Here is an 18,726-nt window from a genome sequence, read left to right as displayed (position 1 = left end):
TTGACTGCTAATTGAAAGGTCAGCAGTTCGAAACCACCAGCCACTCCATGGAAGAAAAATAATGGCAATCTGCTTTTCTAAAGATTTATAGCCTTGGAAACCCTATTGGGCAATTCTACTCTGTCCAGTAGGGTTGCTATGAGTTGGAATTGACTGAACAGCAACAGGTAAATGGGTATAATTATTAAGGGAATTGAATTCATGATTAAAAAAAAAATACACCCAAAAACTAAATCTCCAACCTCAGATGGTTTCATTGAAGAATTCCACCAAACATTTAAAGATGAATTTATACTAATTCTTTATTTCCTTGTAATACTGCAATCTTATTTCCCAAGTTTCCCATATCTTCCAAATAGTTTTGCAAATAATATTTCATATAGATAAAATTACTTTTTGATGAAAAAATTAGTGATTGGAAGAAACCGTTCATCTTCTCACATTTCACGAGATGCTTCAGTCAGAGCAAATATTCCAAGCATGAATTTTTGAGACTGTTCTTTAGATTGAAAATTTTCTGACCAAGACATTTCGTCAACATGTAACTAAAATATCAGAATAAAATTCTTTTGAAGCTATAGTTTTCTGATTTTACTGTCTATATTATCAAAATTAATTTTATTTTCAAATTCTTGCTTGTATTCTCAGCCTGAAGGTCTCCATCACAGATAATTTTAATGACTTCTTCCCATAAATTCAAATTATAACATTTTTAACCTTCTCTAGCCTATTTTTTTTTCTAGCCTATATTAAATAATTACTATAGAAATTCACCAAAATGTTAGGGTTTAAAAGTTAATCAGATTGACAGCTTGGCAGTAACTGTTTTTGGAGAGAAGGGTGAATAGAAAACACAAATTAGATTCAGTAAGACAGGTTAATAAATTTATGGAAGGTGGATTGGAATAACACACTTAAATGCAGAGGAGGGAAAGTGTCTTTGACAAGGAGACAACGGGTTTGCAGATTTAGGGTGATGGTGAAAATAATGGGATGCAATTAATTGAAATGAAATTTTAAATAATTGTCTCATACACTAATTATGATGGTGTCCATAAATTGAAGCATTTGATTGATCCAATCGGTCAATTTCTGGACACACTGGGTGAAAGAAGAGAAGAATGGGAAGGGGAAAAGGAAGAAAGAATAGAAGGAAGAAGAAAGAAAAGAGTGAGGGAGTGAAGAAATTCAACCTCTTTATTTTACACTTGAAGGAAATGAACCCAGTGATGGTAAATGGTTGCCTAGGACAATGGTTCTCAAACTTTAGCTCCTATTAGGACCTCCTGGAAGGTTTGGTAAAACAGAGTGCTGGGCCCCACCCTCAGAATTTCTGATTCAGTAGGGTTGGGATGGGATGCAAGAATTTGCATTTCTTTGTTTTTTTTAAATAATTTTTATTGTGCTTTAAGTGAAAGTTTACAAATCAAGTCAGTCTCTCACATAAAAACTTCTATACGCCTTACTACATATTCCCAATTAAAAAAAAAAATTACTCTCCCCAAATGAGACAGGTCGCTCCCTCCTTCCACCCTTTCTTTTCGTGTCCATTTTGCCAGCTTCTTACCCCCTCTACCCTCTCATCTCCCCTCCAGGCAGGAAAGGCCAACATAGTCTCAAGTGTCCACCTGATCCAAGTAGCTCACTCCTCATCAGTATCCCTCTCTAACCCATTCTCCAGTCCAATCCATGTCTGACGAGTTGGCTTCAGGAATGGTTCCTGTCCTGGGCCATGTCCTTCTAGTCTCAGTGAGACCATTAAGTCTGGTCTTTTTATGAAAATTTGGGGACTGCATCCCACTGCTCTCCTGCTCCCTCAGGGGTTCTCTGTTGTGTTCCCTGTCAGGGCAGTCATTGGTTGTGCCTGGGCACCATCTAGTTCTTCTGGTCTCAGGATGATGTAGTCTTTGGCTCATGTAGCCCTTTCTGTCTCTTGTGCTCATAATTACCTTGTGTCCTTGGTGTTCTTCATTCTCCTTTGATTCAGGTGGGTTGAAACTCATTGATGCCTCTTAGAGGGCCACTTGCTAGCGTTTAAGACCTCAGATGCCACTCTTCAAAGTGGGATGCAGAATGTTTTCTTAATAGATTTTATTATGCCAATTGACTTAGATGTCGCCTGAAACCATGGTCCCCAAACCCCTGCCCCTGCTTCACTGACCTTCGAAGCGTTCAGTTTATTCAGGAAACTGCCTTTGTTTTATTCCAGTTGTGCTGACCTCCCCTGTATTGAGTGTTGTCCTTCCCTTCACCTAAAGTAGTTCTTATCTACTGTCTAATTAGTAAATATGCCCTCCCACCCTCCTCCCTCCCCCCTCTCGTAACCACAAAAAAATGTGTTCTTCTCAGTAGAAACTATTTCTCAAGATCTTAAAATACTGGTCTCATACAACATTTGACCTTTTGCAATTGACTAATTCCACTCAGCATAATGCCTTCCGGGTTCCTCCATGTTATGAGATGTTTCACAGGTTCATCACTATTCTTTATCAATGCGTAGTATTCCATTGTGTGATGTGAATACACTATATTTATCCATTCATCCATTGATGGACACCTTGGTTGGTCCCATGTTTTTGCTATTGTAAACAGTGCTGCAATAAACATGCTCTTGTTGTTGGGTGCCATCGAGTCAGTTCCGACTCATAGTTACCCTATGCACAACAGAATGAAACACTGCCCAGTCCTGTGCCATCCTTACAATCATTGTTATGCTTGACCCATTGTTGCAGCCACCATGTCAGTCCAACTTGTTGAGGGTCTTCCTCTTTTCCACTGACGCTGTACTCTGCCAAGCACGATGTCCTTCTCCAGAGACTGATACCTCCTGACAACATGTCCAAAATATGGAAGGCGCAGTCTCGCCATCCTTCCTTCTAAGGAGCGTTCTGGTTGTACTTCTTCCAAGACAGATTTATTCATTCTTCTGGCAGTCCATGGTATATTCAATATTCTTCGCCAACACCACAATTCAAAGGCATCAATTCTTCTTCGGTCTTCCTTATTCATTGTCCAGCTTTCACATGCATATGATGTGATTGAAAATACCGTGGCTTGGGTCAGGTGCACCTTAGTCTTCAAGGTGACATCTTTGCTCTTCAGCACTTTAAAGAGGTCCTTTGCAACACATTTACGCAGTGCAATGCATCTTTTGATTTTTTGACTGCTGCTTCCATGGCTGTGGATTGTGGATCCAAGTAAAATGAAATCCTTGACAACTTCAATCTTTTCTCCACTTATCATGATGTTGCTCATTGGTCCAGTGGTGAGGATTTTTGTTTTCTTTGTGTTGAGGTGTAATCCATACTGAAGGCTGTGGTCTTTGATCTTTATTGGTAAGTGCTTCAAGTCCTCTTCACTTTCAGCAAGCAAGGTTGTGTCATCTATATAATGCAGGTTGTTGATGAGTCCTCCTCCAATCCTGATGCCCCGTTCTTCTTCATATAGTCCAGCTTCTCAGATTATTTGCTCAGCATACAGATTAAATAGGTATGGCGAAAGAATATAACCCTGATGCACACCTTTCCTGACTTTAAACCAATCAGTATCCCCTTGTTCTGTCCGAACAACTGCCTCTTGATCTATGTAAAGGTTCCTCACGAGCACAATTAAGTGTTCTGGAATTTCCATTCTTTGCAATGTTATCCATAATTTATTATGATCCACACAGTCAAATGCTTTCGCATAGTCAATAAAACACAGGTAAACATCCTTCTGGTATTCTCTGCTTTCAGCCAGGATCTATCTGACCTCAGCAATGATATCCCTGGTTCCACGTCCTCTTCGGAAACTGGCCTGAATTTCTGGCAGTTCCCTGTTGATATACTGCTGCAGCCATTTTTGAATGATCTTCAGCAAAATTTTGCTTGTGTGTGATATTAATGATATTGTTTTATAATTTTCACATTCAGTTGGATCACCTTTCTTGGGAATAGGCATAAATATGGATCTCTTCCAGTCAGTTGGCCAGGAAGCTGTCTCCCATATTTCTTGGCATAGACGAGTGAGCACCTCCAGCACTGCATCCCTTTGTTGAAACATCTCAATTGATATTCTGTCAATTCCTGAACCCTTGTTTTTCGCCAATGCCTTCAGAGCAGCTTGGACTTCTTCCTTCAGTACCATCGATTCCTGATCATATGCCACCTCTTGAAATGGTTGAATATCGACTAAATCTTTTTGGTATAATGACTCTGTGTATTCCTTCCATCTTCTTTTGATGCATCCTCCGACATTCAATATTTTCCCCATGGAATCCTTCACTATTGCAACTCGAGGCTTGAATTTTTTCTTCAGTTCTTTCAGCTTGAGTAACACCGAGCTTGTTCTTCCCTTTTGGTTTTCCATTTCTAGCTCTTTGCACATGTCATTATAATACTTTACTTTGTCTTCTCAAGCTGCCCTTTGAAATCTTCTTTTACTTCATCAATTCTTCCTTTTGCTTTAGCTGCTCAACGTTCGAGAGCAAGTTTCAGAGTTTCCTCTGACATCCATCTTGGTCTTTTCTTTCTTTCCTATCTTTTCAATGACCTCTTGCTTTCTTCATGGATGATGTCCTTGATGTCATTCCACAACTCATTCAGTCTTCGGTCACCAGTGTTCAATACATCAAATCTATACTTCAGATGGTCTCTAAATTCAGGTGAGGTATACTCAAGGTAATATTTTGGCTCTCATGGACTTGCTCTGATTTTCGCGAGTTTCAGCTTGAACTTGCATATGAGCAATTGATGTTCTGTTCCACAGTCAGCCCCTGGCCTTGTTCTGACTGATGATATTGAGCTTTTCCATCATCTCTTTCCACAGATGTAATCAATTTGATTTCTGCGTGTTCCATCTGGCAAGGTCCATGTGTATAGTCGTCGTTTTTGTGGGTGAAAGAAAGTATTTGCAATGAAGAAGTCGTTGGTCTTGCAAAACTCTATCATTCGATCTCTGGCATTGTTTCTATCACCAAGGCCATATTTTCCAACTACTGATCCTTCTTTGTTTCCAACTTTTGCCTTCCAATTGCCAATAATTATCAATGCACCTTGATTGCATGTTTGATCAATTTCAGACTGCAGCAGCTGATAAAAATCTTCTATTTGTTCATCTTTGGCCCTAGTGGTTGGTGCGTAAATTTGAATAATAGTCATATTAACTGGTCTTCCTTGTAGGTGTATGGATATTATCCTATTACTGACAGTGTTGTACTTCAGGAAAGATCTTAAAACGTTCTTTTTGATGATGAATACAACACCATTCCTCTTCATGTTGTCATTTCCAGCATAGCAGACTATATGATTGTCTGATTCAAAATGGCCAATACCAGTCCATTTCAGCTCACTAATGCCTAGGATATCGATGTTTATGCATTACATTTCATTTTTGACGATTTCCAATTTTCCTAGATTCATACTTTGTACATTCCAGGTTCTGATTATTAATGGATGTTTGCAGCTGTTTCTTCTCATTTTGAGTCATGCCACATCAGCAAATGAAGGTCCTGAAAGCTTTACTCCATCCACGTCGTTAAGGTTAACTCTACTTTGAGGAGGCAGATCTTCCCCAGTCATCTTTTGAGTGCATTCCAACCTGGGAGTCTCATCTTCCAGCACTATGTTCCGCTTCTATTCATAAGGATTTCACTGGCTAATACTTTTCGGAAGTAGACTGCTGGGTCCTTCTTCCTAGTCTGTCTTAGTCTGGAACATCAGCTGAAACCTGTCCTCCGTGGGTGAACCTGCTGGTATCTGAATTCCAGTGGCATAGCTTCCAGGATCACAGCAACATGCAAGCCCCCACAGGTCAGCAAACTGACAGACACGTGGGGGCAATAAACATGGGTGTGCATATATCTGTTTGTGTAAAGGGTCTCATCTCTCTAGGATATATGCCGAGGATTGGGATTCCTGGGTCATATGGAAGTTCTACTTCTAGCTTTTTAAGGAAGCGTCAAATCGATTTCCAAAGTGGTTGTATCATTTGACATTCCCACCAGCAGTGTATAAGTGTTCCAATCTCTCCACAGCCTCTCCAGCATTTATTATTTTGTGTTTTTTGGGTTAATGCCAGCTTTCTTGGCATAAGATGGAATCTCATTGTAGTTTTGATTTGCATTTCTCTAACAGATAATGATCAAGAGCATTTCCTCATGTATCTGTTAGCCACCTGAATGTTTTCTTTAGTGAAGTGCGTGTTCATATCCTTTGCCCATTTTTTAATTGGGTTGTTTATCTTTTTGTGGTTGAGTTTTAGCAGAATCATGTAGATTTTAGAGATCAGGCCCTGGTCCAAGATGTCATGACTGAAAATTTTTTCCTAGTCTGTAGGTGGTCTTTTTACTCTTTGGGTGAAGTCTTTGGGTGAGCACAGGTGTTTGATTTTTAGGAGCTCTCAGTTATCTGGTTTCTGTTTGGCATTTATAGTAATGTTTTGTACTCTGTTTATGCCTTCTATTAGGGCTCCTTACCTTGTTCTTATTTTTTCTTCCATGATCTTTATCATTTTAGACTTTATGTTTAGGTCTTTGATCCATTTGGAGTTACTTTTTGTGCGTGGTGTGAGGTATGGGTCCTGTTTCACTTTTTTACCAGATGGATATCCAGTTATGCCAGCACCATTTCTTAAAAAGACTATCTTTTCCCCAATTAACTGACACTGGGCCTTTGTCAAATATCAGCTGCTCATATGTGGGTGGATTTATATCTGGATTCTAAATTCTGTTCTATTGGTCTATGTGTCTGTTGTTGTACCAGTACCAGACTGTTTTGACTACTGTGGCTGTATAATATGTTCTAAAATCAGGTAGAGTGAGGCCTTCCACTTTGTTCCTCTTTTTCAGTAATGCTTTACTTATCTGGTGCTTCTTTCCCTTCCATATGAAGTTGGTGATTTGTTTCTCCATCACATTAAAAAATGTTGGAATTTGGATTGGAATAGCATTGTATGTGTAGATGGCTTTTGGTAGAATAGACATTTTTACAATGTAAAATCTTCCTATCCATGAGCAAGGTATGTTTTTCTACTTATGTAGGTCCCTTTTGGTTTCCTGCAGTAATACCTTGTAGTTTTCTTTGTATAGGTCTTTCACATCTTTGGTAAGATTTACGGACAAGTATTTTATCTTCTTGGGAGCTACTGTGAATGGTATTGATTTGGTGATTTTCTCTTCAAAGTTCTTTTGTTGAAGTAGAGGAATCCAGCCGATTTTTTTATGTTTATCTTGTAACCTGATACTCTGCTGAACTCTTCTATTAGTTTCAGTAGTTTTCTTGAGGATTCCTTAGGGTTTTCTGTGTATAAGTTCAAGTCATCTGCAAATAGAGATAATTTTTCTTCTTCCTTGCCAGTGTGGATTCCCTTTATTTCTTTGTCTAGCCTAATTGCTCTGGGTAAGACCTCCAGAACAATGTTGAATAAGAGCAGTGATAAAGGGCATCCTTGTCTGGTTCCCGTTCTCAAGGGAAATGCTTTCAGGCTCTCTCCATTTAGGATGGTATTGACTGTGGGGTTTGTATAAATGCCCTTTATTATGTTGAGGTATTTTCCTTCTATTCCTATCTTGTTGATAGTTTTTATCATGAATGGGTGTTGGGCTTTGTCAAATGCCTTTTCTGCATCAACTGATAAGATCACGTGCTTTTTGCCTTTTGTTTTATTTCTATGGTGGATTACATTAATTGTTTTTCTAATGTTGAACCATCCCTGCATTAAAAAAAAAAAAATCCTGGTATAAATCCCATTTGGTCATGGTGGATTACTTTTTTTGATATGTTGTTGAATTCTATTGGCTAGAATTTTGTTGAGGATTTTTGCATCTATGTTCATGAGGGATATAGGTTTATAATTTTATTTTTTTGTGTTGTCTTTAGCTGGTTTTGATATCAGAGATATGCTGTGTTCTTAAAATGAGTTAGGTAATATTCCATCCTTTTCTATGCTTTGAAATACCTTTAGTAGTAGTGGTGTTAACTCTTCTCTGAAACTTTCGTAGAACTCTGCAGTGAAGCCGTCCGGGCCAGGGCTTTTTTTGGGGGGGGTGGGGGGGGTTGATTACCTTTTTGAATCTCTTTTTTTTGTTATGGGTCTATTTAGTCGTTCTACTTCTGTTTGTGTTAGTTTAGGTAGGTAGTGTTTTTCTAGGAATTCATCCATTTCTTCTAGGTTTTCAAATTTGTTAGAGTATAATTTTCGTAGTAATCTGATATGATTCTTTTAATTCAGTTGGGTCTGTTGTAATACGGCCCATCTCGTTTCTTATTCGGATTATTTGTTTCCTTTCCTGTATTTCTTTAGTCAGTCTGGCCAATTGTTTATCAATTTTGTTAATTTTTTCAAAGAACCAGCTTTTGGCTTTTTTAATTCTTTCAATTGTTTTTCTGTCCTCTAATTCTACTCCAATTTTTATTATTTGTTTTCTTCTGGTGTCTGATGGATTCTTTTGTTGCTCTCTATTTGTTCAAGTTGTAGGGACAGTTCTCTGATTTTGGCTCTTTCTTCTTTGTTTATGTGTGCATGTATTGACATAAATTGACCTCTGAGCACTGCTTTTGCTGTATCCCAATGATTTTGATAGGAAGTATTTACAGTCTCATTGCATTCTATGAATTTCTTTATTCCCTCCTTAATGTCTTCTATAACCCAGTCTTTTTTGAGCAGGGTATTGTTCAGTTTCCAAGTATTTGATTTCTTTTCCCTGATTTTTCTGTTATTGATTTCTACTTTTATGGGCTTGTGGTCTGAGAAGATGCTTTGAAATATTTCGATGTTTTGGATTCTTCAAAGGTTTGTTTTATGACCTAACATGTGATCTATCCTAGAGAATGTTCCATATGCACTAGAAAAAAAAAAGTATACTTTGCAGCTTTGGGTGGAATGTTCTGTATAAGTCCATGAGGTCAAGCTGTTTGGTTGTAGCAATTACGTCTTCCATGTCTCTATTGAGCTTCTTACTGGATGTCCTATCCTTCACCGAAAGTGGTGTGTTGAAGTCTCCTGCTATTATTGTGGAGGTGTCTATCTCACTTTTCAATTCTGTTAAAGTTTGTTTTATGTATCTTGCAGCCCTGTCATTGGGTGCATAAATATTTAATATGGTTATAATATCAACGATTGTAAGGATGGCTCAGGACTGAGCAGTGTTTCGTTCTATTGTGCATAGGGTTGCCATGAGTCGGAACCGAGTTGACGGTAGCTAACAACAACAACAACGTGATTATATCTTCCTGGTAGATTGTCCCTTTAATCATTATGTAGTGTCCTTCTTTGTCTTTTGTGGTGGATTTAACTTTAAAGTCAGTTTTTCAGAAATTAATTTTGCCACTCTTGCTCTTTTTTGATTGTTGTTTGCTTGATATATTTTTTCCATCCTTTCAGTTTTAGTTTATTTGTGTTTCTAAATCTAAGGTGTGTCTCTTGTAGGCAGCTTATAGACAGATCATGTTTTTTTTTAATCCAATCTGCAACTCTCTCTTTATGGGTGCATTTAGTCCATTTACATTCAGCAAAATTATAGATAAGTATGAGTTTTTTTGAGTTTAGTGGTGTCATTTTGATGCCTTTTTTTGTGTGTGTTGGTGACAATTTCATTTTTCCACTTACTTTTTTGTGCTGAGAAGTTTTTCTTTGTAAATTGTGTGTTCGTCACTTTCATAGTAGCTGAATTTATTTTTTCTGAGTCGTTATGTTTATCTTGGTTTTTATTTCGAAGTATGGAATTGTTAGGCCTGTTTGTGGTTACCTTAATATTTACCCCTATTTTTCTAAGTAAAAACCTAACCTGTATTGCCTTATATTACCTTGTTTTCCTCTCCATATGGAAGATCTATGCCTCCTGTATTTAGTCCCTCTTTTTTGATTATTGTAATCTTTTACATAATGACATCAATGATTCCCTGTTTTGAGCATTTTTAAAAATTAATCTTATCTTGTATTTGTGATTTCCCTATCTGAGTCGATATCAGGATGTTCTGTTCTGTGACCCTGTGTTGTGTTGGTATCTGACATTATTGATTTTCTGACCAATTTTCTTTAGTAATTCTGGTAGCTTTGGTTTGGTTTTTGCAAATTCTCTAAGCTAGTGTTTATCTGTAAATGTCTTAATTTCACCTTCATATTTGAGAGTTTTGCTGGATATACGATAATTGGCTGGCAGTTTTTCTCCTTTAGTGCTCTATATGTGTCACACCATTGCCTTCTTGTCTGCATGGTCTCTGCCAACTAGTCTGAACTTATTCTTATTGATTCTCCTTTGTAGGTGACTTTTCTTTGATCCCTGGCTGCTTTTAAAATTTTCTCTTTATCTTTGGTTTTGGCAAGTTTGATGATAATATGCCTTGGTGATTTTCTTTTGGGATCTATCTTGTATGGTGTTTGGTGAGCATCTTGGATAGAAAGCTTTCATCTTTCACAATGCCAGGGAAGTTTTTTGCCTACAGATCTTCAACTATTCTCTCTGTATTTTCTGTTATCCCTCCTTGTTCTGGAACTCCAATCACATGCAAGTTATTCTTCTTGATGGAGTCCCACATGATTCTTAGTGTTTCTTCATTTTCTAAAGCTTTTCATCTGATTTTTCTTCAACTATATTGGTGTCAATTGCCTTATCCTCCTTCTCCACAACTGTCCATTCCAATTCCTCGATTCTGCTCTTCTTGAGTTGTCTAATTCTGTAATTTTACTGTTAATCTTTTGGATTTCTTAATGCTGTCTCTCTATGGATTCTTGCAGCTTATTAAATTTTTGCTATGTTCTTGAATAATCTTTTTGATTTCTTCAACTGCTTTATCAGCGTGTTCCTTGGCTTTTTCTGTAGATTGCCTTATTTCATTTCTGAGATCATCCCTGATGTCTTAAACAATTCTTATATTAGTTTTTTATATTCTACGTCTAGGAATTCTAGGGCTGTATCTTCATTTGGGAAAGATTTTGATTCTTTGATTTGGGGGTTTGTAGAAGCAATCATGGTCTGCTTCTTTATGTGATTTGATATTGACTGCTGTCTCCAAGCCATCTATAAGATATTGTAATGATTTATTTTATATTTGCTCACTGAGTCTTATCTTCTTATTTTGTTTTGTTTCAGTACATCCAGATGGGCTGCTGGATTACTCTCCTTGATTGTTGTAGCCTTTGAATCACCTATGTCCTGTTACCAGCTGGTTTGACCTGTTACCAGATATATGAGCCTATGAGTCCATTCACTATTCTTGAATAGAATTAGCTCCAGTGTCGTGATAGTGGGTCACCTAGTATGTGGTGTAGGCTGTCATCTATTAACTTCGAAGAGTAGTGGTGATGGTCGTATGCACCAGATTCTGGTAGTGGTAGGGGGTCACACTCCACGGAGGGTCTTCCTGCATGTGCCAGTGAGGTAGGAATGTCTCTATTCTCTAGAGCACTCTGGTGGGTGGGCTCTGCAGCTGTACCTTAGGCACCCAAAGCTTGTACCTCTAAAGATTGGCAGGCTTCACTATCCTCAGACGCCTTTAGCAGGTGGCTAGGTTTTTCTGGGTTAGGTGGTGTGAGTGGAGCTTCAGCCCTCAGTTCCCTGCTGTGGGTCAGTGAGGGCTCTGTTTAATGGGTAGAGAGGTATCAGACCTCCAAAACTTGCCTTTCCACTGCTCAGCTAAAATAATTACAGTCAGATCACTATCAGTGTTGCCTTTGCATTATAATAGCCACCTGGGTACCCTGTAGGGATGAAAGCCAAAGACTGTGGATCTCTTATGCCTGGCTGGAGCTGGCTCTGTATTATTATTCTAGGTTAGGGAAGTCAGGGAAGGGTTTTTCCCCCTGATTGTTAATTGCTGCTTTTCTCAGGCCAGGAGAATGGGTTAGAAAATTAAAAAATAAACAAATAAACCCACAGAGCACTTCAGTCCCTGGCCCAGGGAATTCCAATGTTAATGAAGCTGGCTGGGGCAGGGAGGGGAGAGATCAGATAGATAGGAGAGAGTGTAGGGCAGCAAGATAGACCAAGTTACTTATCTTGTTTAGTGAGGACTGTTTTATCTGAGATTCCAGAGGGGTGGGTAGCCTGTGTGCATTGGCTGGGCCAGGATTGCCCCAGAGGGTTATGACTGTGTCCCATGCTTGTGCCATCTCAGGAAGCCCTGATCTGCCCCTCCACATTCCCAAAGCCCAGTGCCAAGGTCTCCTGGCTGGAAGGCTGCACTCCAGGCTCCAAAACCAGTCACTGCTTCCCCATGGTTTCTTGTTCCTCTGTCAGCCGCATTGGTGTGCAGCCTGTGTGCACTGTCTGGGTCACCGCCGAGGTTACTCCAGGGGGTTAGTGTTGCATCCCACGCTTGTCTCATCTCAGTAAGCCGTGATCAGCCCCACCACTCTGGCACCAGGGAACCACGGGGGCTCAAGGCTGTGTCCTGGCACGCCAGCTCCAAAAGCAGTCGCTGTTTCAGCACGTGGCTTTTTGCTCCCCTGTCACTCAGGTCAACTCCTTAGTTCTGTGTTTGATGGCCAGGGTTCTTAGATTGTCATGTATGTAATTGATTCACTTGTTTTTTTGAGTCTTGTTTCAAGAAGGATCAGCGGAAGCTTCTACCTAGTCAGCCATCTTGGTCCAGCTCCCAGAATTTGCATTTCTAATGTGTTCCCATTAAGAAATTAACATAGATAGAGACATACCAAAACCATCCCCATTGCCATCCAGTGGGTTCTGACTCATAGTGACCCCACAATTGAGTTCAAATTCTCTAAATCTAGAAGTGCCTGGGTTTGAATGCAGGTTTCTCTGTTTTTAAATACATGCTTTGGGGGAAATTTATTTAACCTTTGTGTAGTTGATTTCCTCTTCTGCAAAATATATCTACAATTGCTAGTTGATTGTGTTCTTGTGAGAATTAAATGAATTAATAAATGTATAGTGCTTGAGGTAGTTGTTACTGGTTCTGAGACTATTTTGAGTACCACTGGCCTAGAATTATAGAGGAAATAAATGGCAAGATGTAGGGGAAATAAATCTCCTGGTTATTCTAATACACTACTTACCCTTTTACATAAGCTACTTCTAAACTTCCTGAAACTGTACACCAATCTGCAAAATCTTCTTGAGACTCAACTCCCTTTTATATTCATTATATTCAAGATGTGATTAAATATTATGCAATCTTTTTTTTCTTATATTAGGAATTCTAAAACAATGGATCATTACGCATAACTCTTTGCCATATGCCCGTTTAATACATGAAAAAGAGTGAGAATAATTATTGATGTTTATTAAGCTCATATCATATATCAAGAGACTACTTCAAGCACTACTAATCCATTTATCTCACAAGAACACAATCGGGTAGCTATTGTAGATATGTTTTACAGAGAAGGAAGCAGAGTCACAAAAAGGTTAAGTATGTTTCCCCCAAAGCACTTATTTAATAAGCAGAGGAACCTGGATTCAAACCCATGCACATCTCAATTTAGAGCCCTTGGGCTCAAATCTATCTCTTACGGTTCACATTAGATGACACCTCTCTAATTTTGCCTCTGGAGTACTGATGACACACTGATTAAGAGCTTGGCTGCAAACCAAAATGTCAGCAGTTCGAATCCACTAGCCACTTTCTAGAAACCCTAAGGGGCAGTTACTTTCTGTCCTACAGGGTCGCTATGAGTCAGAATTGACTGCCAGCAGTGGGTTTGGTTTGGAATTTTGCACCTGAAGTGCCTGAGTGGTGCTAATGGCTAACGTACTTGGCTGCTAATCAAAATTTAGAGGCTTCTGTCCACCCAGAAGTGCCTCAGAAGGAAGGCCTGGCATTCTACTTCCAAAATATCAACTATTGAAAACCCTGAGGAGTACAGTTCTACTCTGACACTCATGGGCTCATCATGAATTAGAGTTGAATTAATAGCAATTTTTTAAAATTTTGTTTCTTTACTGCATATCATATATCAGATTCGGTAGCTAATAATATGATTATTTGAGATAAAATCACACCTTATTAATAAAAGACTCACTTAATACAACAACACTATAAAAAAGATCAAATCACAATCCCCATTTTATAAATAAAGAAGGAGAGGCCCAGAAAGGTTCACCAACATGTTTAAGGTCACACCCTTGAAACTTGATAGAGCAGGGATTTAAACTTCGGTTGTCTGACAGTTAAGGTCCATGCTCCCTCTCACCCACTGCCATGGAGTCTATTCAGACTCATTGCAACCCCATAGAGTTTCCAGTGCTGTAAGCCTCTGTGGAAGTAGACTGCCACGTCTTTCTCCTGCAGTGCAGTGGTTTCAAACTGCTGACTTTACATTTAACAGCCAACCACTTTAACCACTGTATCACACAGGGCTTTTTCATGCTCCTACTACTACATCAAGCTTGTCTGTCACTGAAGTATATGTTTCTCTGCAGCTGGTCAGATGTTATGCAAGCTTCAAATAAACAAAAATGAGATAAATAATTTGAACACAGTAAAATAAAAAGGAGTCTGAAATTTTGAATTTTCAAAGGCTTGCATTATTTGGCTCTTACATTATATGCCTCTACTTTTAGCAGTCAGACTATATCCACATTGCAATGATTGCATTTAAATTTTATACAAAATTGATGAAGAATTGCAATTAATTGGGGATAAATACGTAATAATCCCATAGCTATGTCAACTCTCTCCTAATATCAGTTTTGTATTTGATGTTAATTTCATCTACACCAGCTACAAGGTGAATTTTTAAAAATTAATGTGATTAAATGTGTTTCCTACACTTAATATAAAGCAGCCTCTGCTGTGGCAGTCGCTTATTACTTAGTTTGATTAAAAACTTATTTCATGGAACAACATGGTCTGCTTCTTTCAAATTAATTGAGGAGAGATGGCTCTCTAGGTTTTAAGTGGCCTAAAGCTACTCTCCCAAGCACGCAGCTATCTGCCCTCCTCCCCTCTGCAGGTGTATTCAGCTCCCATGGCCAGCTTGTAACTCCTGCGCAAAGTGCCTCTGAGGACCTCCTAACACCTACTTCCTTCCCTGGGTACCAGGAGAATTACATTGTGAGCTAGATCTTGCAGGGCTGTTCCCCAGTAGGAATCATTTCATGATTTCTCTGCCAGTGCTACACAAAAACTTAGCATTTACTACAGGCCCCTGGGTGGCAAAAACAGTTTGCACTTAACTGCTAACCTAAGGGATGGTGATCTAAACCCACTCATGGTACTGCAGAAGAAAAGGTCTGGCAATCTGCTTCCATAAATATTATAGCCAAGAAAACCCTGTGGAGCAGCATTATTCTGTAACCCATGGGGTCCCATGAGTCAGAATCAACTCTACTGCAAATAAGAACAACAGCATTTAGCACATTTGTCTGATGTCTGGTCATGAAATTACCATTACTATAGGGTTGGTGGTTTTGAAGAACAGAAATTTATGTTCTGGGAGTTAAAGAGGCTAGAAGTCTAAATTCAGGGCACAGGCTCCAGGGGAAGGCTTTCACTCTGTCCACTAGGGGTAAAATTCTTGTCTCAGCTTTTCTACTGAAAAGTCACTAGGGTTTATGATTTTCTGAAGTGGGATTACACCCACAAATACAGAGAATAGGATTAAAACATGTACTTTTGGGAGGCGGGGCCAAGATGGTGGAGTAATCAGACCCCTCCTACAACAAAGACCCCAAAAAACAAGTGAATCGATTATATATACGACAAGCTAGGAACCCTGAATATCAAAGGCAAACATAAGAAATCAGACTGAGTGGCAGAGGGAGGGAGAGACAGTTCAGAAGTGGCAAGGAGTTGCTGGACCTGAATTGATGGGAATCAGTGCCCCTCAGGCACAACCCCTGGGTGAAATTGCAGCAGGTAGAGAGAGTGAGCTGCACAGAGTGTACTCACACCTTCAGAATCAGTGAACAACAGCGCTGTTGGGAAAAGACAGGTGCTTGTGTCTAATTTACCACATGGATCAAATAGCACCCCTTGCGAAAGAACTCTGTCACATTTATCTGATCCCTCCTCCCTCTGCCTTAGCCCGCAAGCCAGCTTCAGTGGCTGTCGATTTCTCTGGGTCTGAGATAGGACCTGCTGTGCCCTGAGCTATTCTCCCAGCCTTGGAGGAGGAACAAATTAACAAATGGGGAAAAAATAATCTGCCGGCTCCTCTAAGCAGGGAACTCAGGGAACAAGTGGCTCCTGTCCAGGCACAAATAGTACACAGATTTTGAAAGCCTTTCATCCCTGCATAGACCTGTGTGGGCCCATTTTAGCAGCTTAGGCCCCTGTTGGCAGTCTGTGTAGGTATATGTTCCTGAAATCTAACTTCATCTGTTTCAGCTGTCCAGTGGAGGGGCAGGTTTTTGATGTTTAACACCACTCTGCCTAATAAGCAGAGTCCTCAACTACCCACATCAGGGGCCTGAGGACTGATGGCTCCACCCATGCCATCTAGCCACCCATGACAGGGCTTCAAGGATAAGTGATGCCTCCCAATTCTTATAGCCAAAAGCACTGGGAGTCTATGACCTGGCTGCAGAGTCCACCCATGAGTGCACTCTAGAGAACAGGGATGCACTTTCCTCACAGACATTCAGAAAATGGTTCTCAGCCCCCTGACTTGCTGAGTGTGACCCCCTGCTGCAAACAGATACTGCTACCTACACCAATCACCCCTCATCCTCTAAGACTGTAGGTGGGAGCCTGCAACACACACTTAGTGATCGACTACCTGGACACTTGAGTTGAATCCATACAAGAAAAGTGAATGGACTCCTAGACTCATATACCTGGTAACAGCTCTAGCCATCTGGTTACAGGACGTCAGAGCTTCAAAGGCCTAATAATCAAGCTGGCTCTCTCAAGCAACCTATTTGGGCATATCAAAACAGAACAAAGCAAGAAGCCAGGACACAGTAAGCAAACATAAAATAAATTAATACAACTTATAGATGTCTCGGAGACAATAGTCAATGTCAAATCACATGAAGAAGCAGGCCATGATCACTTCAACAGCCTCCCAAAACAAAGAATCAAGGAATCTTCCTGGAGAAAATATCTTCCCGGAATTGCAAGAGGTAGAATACAAAAGATTAATATAAAGAACTCTTCCAGAGATCAGGAAGGAGTTCAGACAAAACACAGAACAAGCCAAGGAACACACAGATAAAGCCATTGAGGAAACTAAGAAGGTTATTGAAGACCAAAATGACAAATTTAATAGGCTGCAAGAATACATAACAGCAAACAGAATTTCAGAAGATTAACAATAAAATTTCAGAGGTAGACAACTCAATATAAAGTCAGAGGAGCAAAATTGAGGAAATGAAAGTCAGAATTAGTGAGGTGGAAGATAAAACACTTGGTACCAATATATTCAAAGAAAAATCAGATAAAAGAATTTAAAAAAATGAAGAAACCCTAAGAAACATGTGGGAATCTATCAAGAGAAAATAACCTATGAGTGATTGGAGGACCAGAGCAAGGAGGGAGAACAGAAAATACAGACAGAACCATTGAAGATTTGTTGGCAGAAAACTTCTCTGATATCATGAAAGATGAGAAGATATCTATCTATCCAAAATGCTCATTGAACTCCACACAGGTAGATCAGAAAAGAAAGTCACCAAGACATATTATAACCAGACTTACCAAAACCAAAGATAAAGAGAGAATTTTGAGAGCAACTAGGGATAAATGAAAAGTCACCTACAAAGGAGAGTCATTAAGAATAAGCTCAGAATGCTCATCAGAAACAATGCAGGCAAGAAGTCAAGGGCATGACATATATAAAGCCTTAATGGAAAAAAATGGCCAGTCAAGAATTATATATCCAGCAAAACTGCCTCTCAATTATCAAGGCAAAATTAGTATATTTCCAGATAAACAGAAGTTTAGGGAATTTGAAAAACCAAGCCAAAACTACAAGTAATACTAAAGGGAGTCCTTTGGTTAGAAAATCAATAACATCAGATAACAACGCAAGACTAGGACACAGGACAGAGAAGCCAGATATCAACCCAGATAGGGAAATCATAAAAATAAATCAAGGAAAAAAGAAACACTCAAAACGGGGAAACAGCAATGTCATTATGTAAAAGATGACAACGTTAAATCAATAAGGAGGGACTAAAAAATGTAGTCATAGATCTTTCATGTGGAGAGGAAGTCAAGGCAATATAAAGATATAAAAGTTTCATTTAAACTTAGAAAAATAGGGGTAAATATTAAGGTAACCACAAAAGAGATTAACAATCCTACACATCAAAATAAATACACAAATAAATAAATAAATTAAATAAAGACTCCAGAAAAACAAAATTAGCTACAATGAAAAAGAGGAAAAAATGATATATAAAGAAAAGCTACTCAGTGCAAATAATAAGATGAGCAATATCACAGCAGACCCAACTGAAATTAAAATAATCATATCAGCTTATTATGAAAAACTGTACTCTATCAAATTTGAAAACTAAGATTAAATGGACAAATTTCTAGAAACAGACTATCTACTTAAACTAACACAAACAGAGGTAGAACAACTAAATAAACGCATAACAAAAGGAGAGATTGAAAAGGTAATTTTAAAACTTCCAACAAAAAAAGCCCTGGCCCTGACAGCTTCACTGGCGAATTCTGTCAATCTTTCAGAGAAGAGTTAACACCACTATTACTAAAGGTATTTCAGAACATAGATAAGGATGGAATTCTCCCAACCTCATTCTATGAAGCCACCATATCTCTGATACCAAAACCAGGTAGACACCACAAAAAGTCAAAATTACAGACCTATATCCTT

The sequence above is a fragment of the Elephas maximus genome, chromosome 14, assembly GCF_024166365.1.
Source record: "Elephas maximus indicus isolate mEleMax1 chromosome 14, mEleMax1 primary haplotype, whole genome shotgun sequence".
Lineage (NCBI taxonomy): Eukaryota > Metazoa > Chordata > Mammalia > Proboscidea > Elephantidae > Elephas > Elephas maximus.
Note: the sequence above shows the minus strand (reverse complement) of the source record.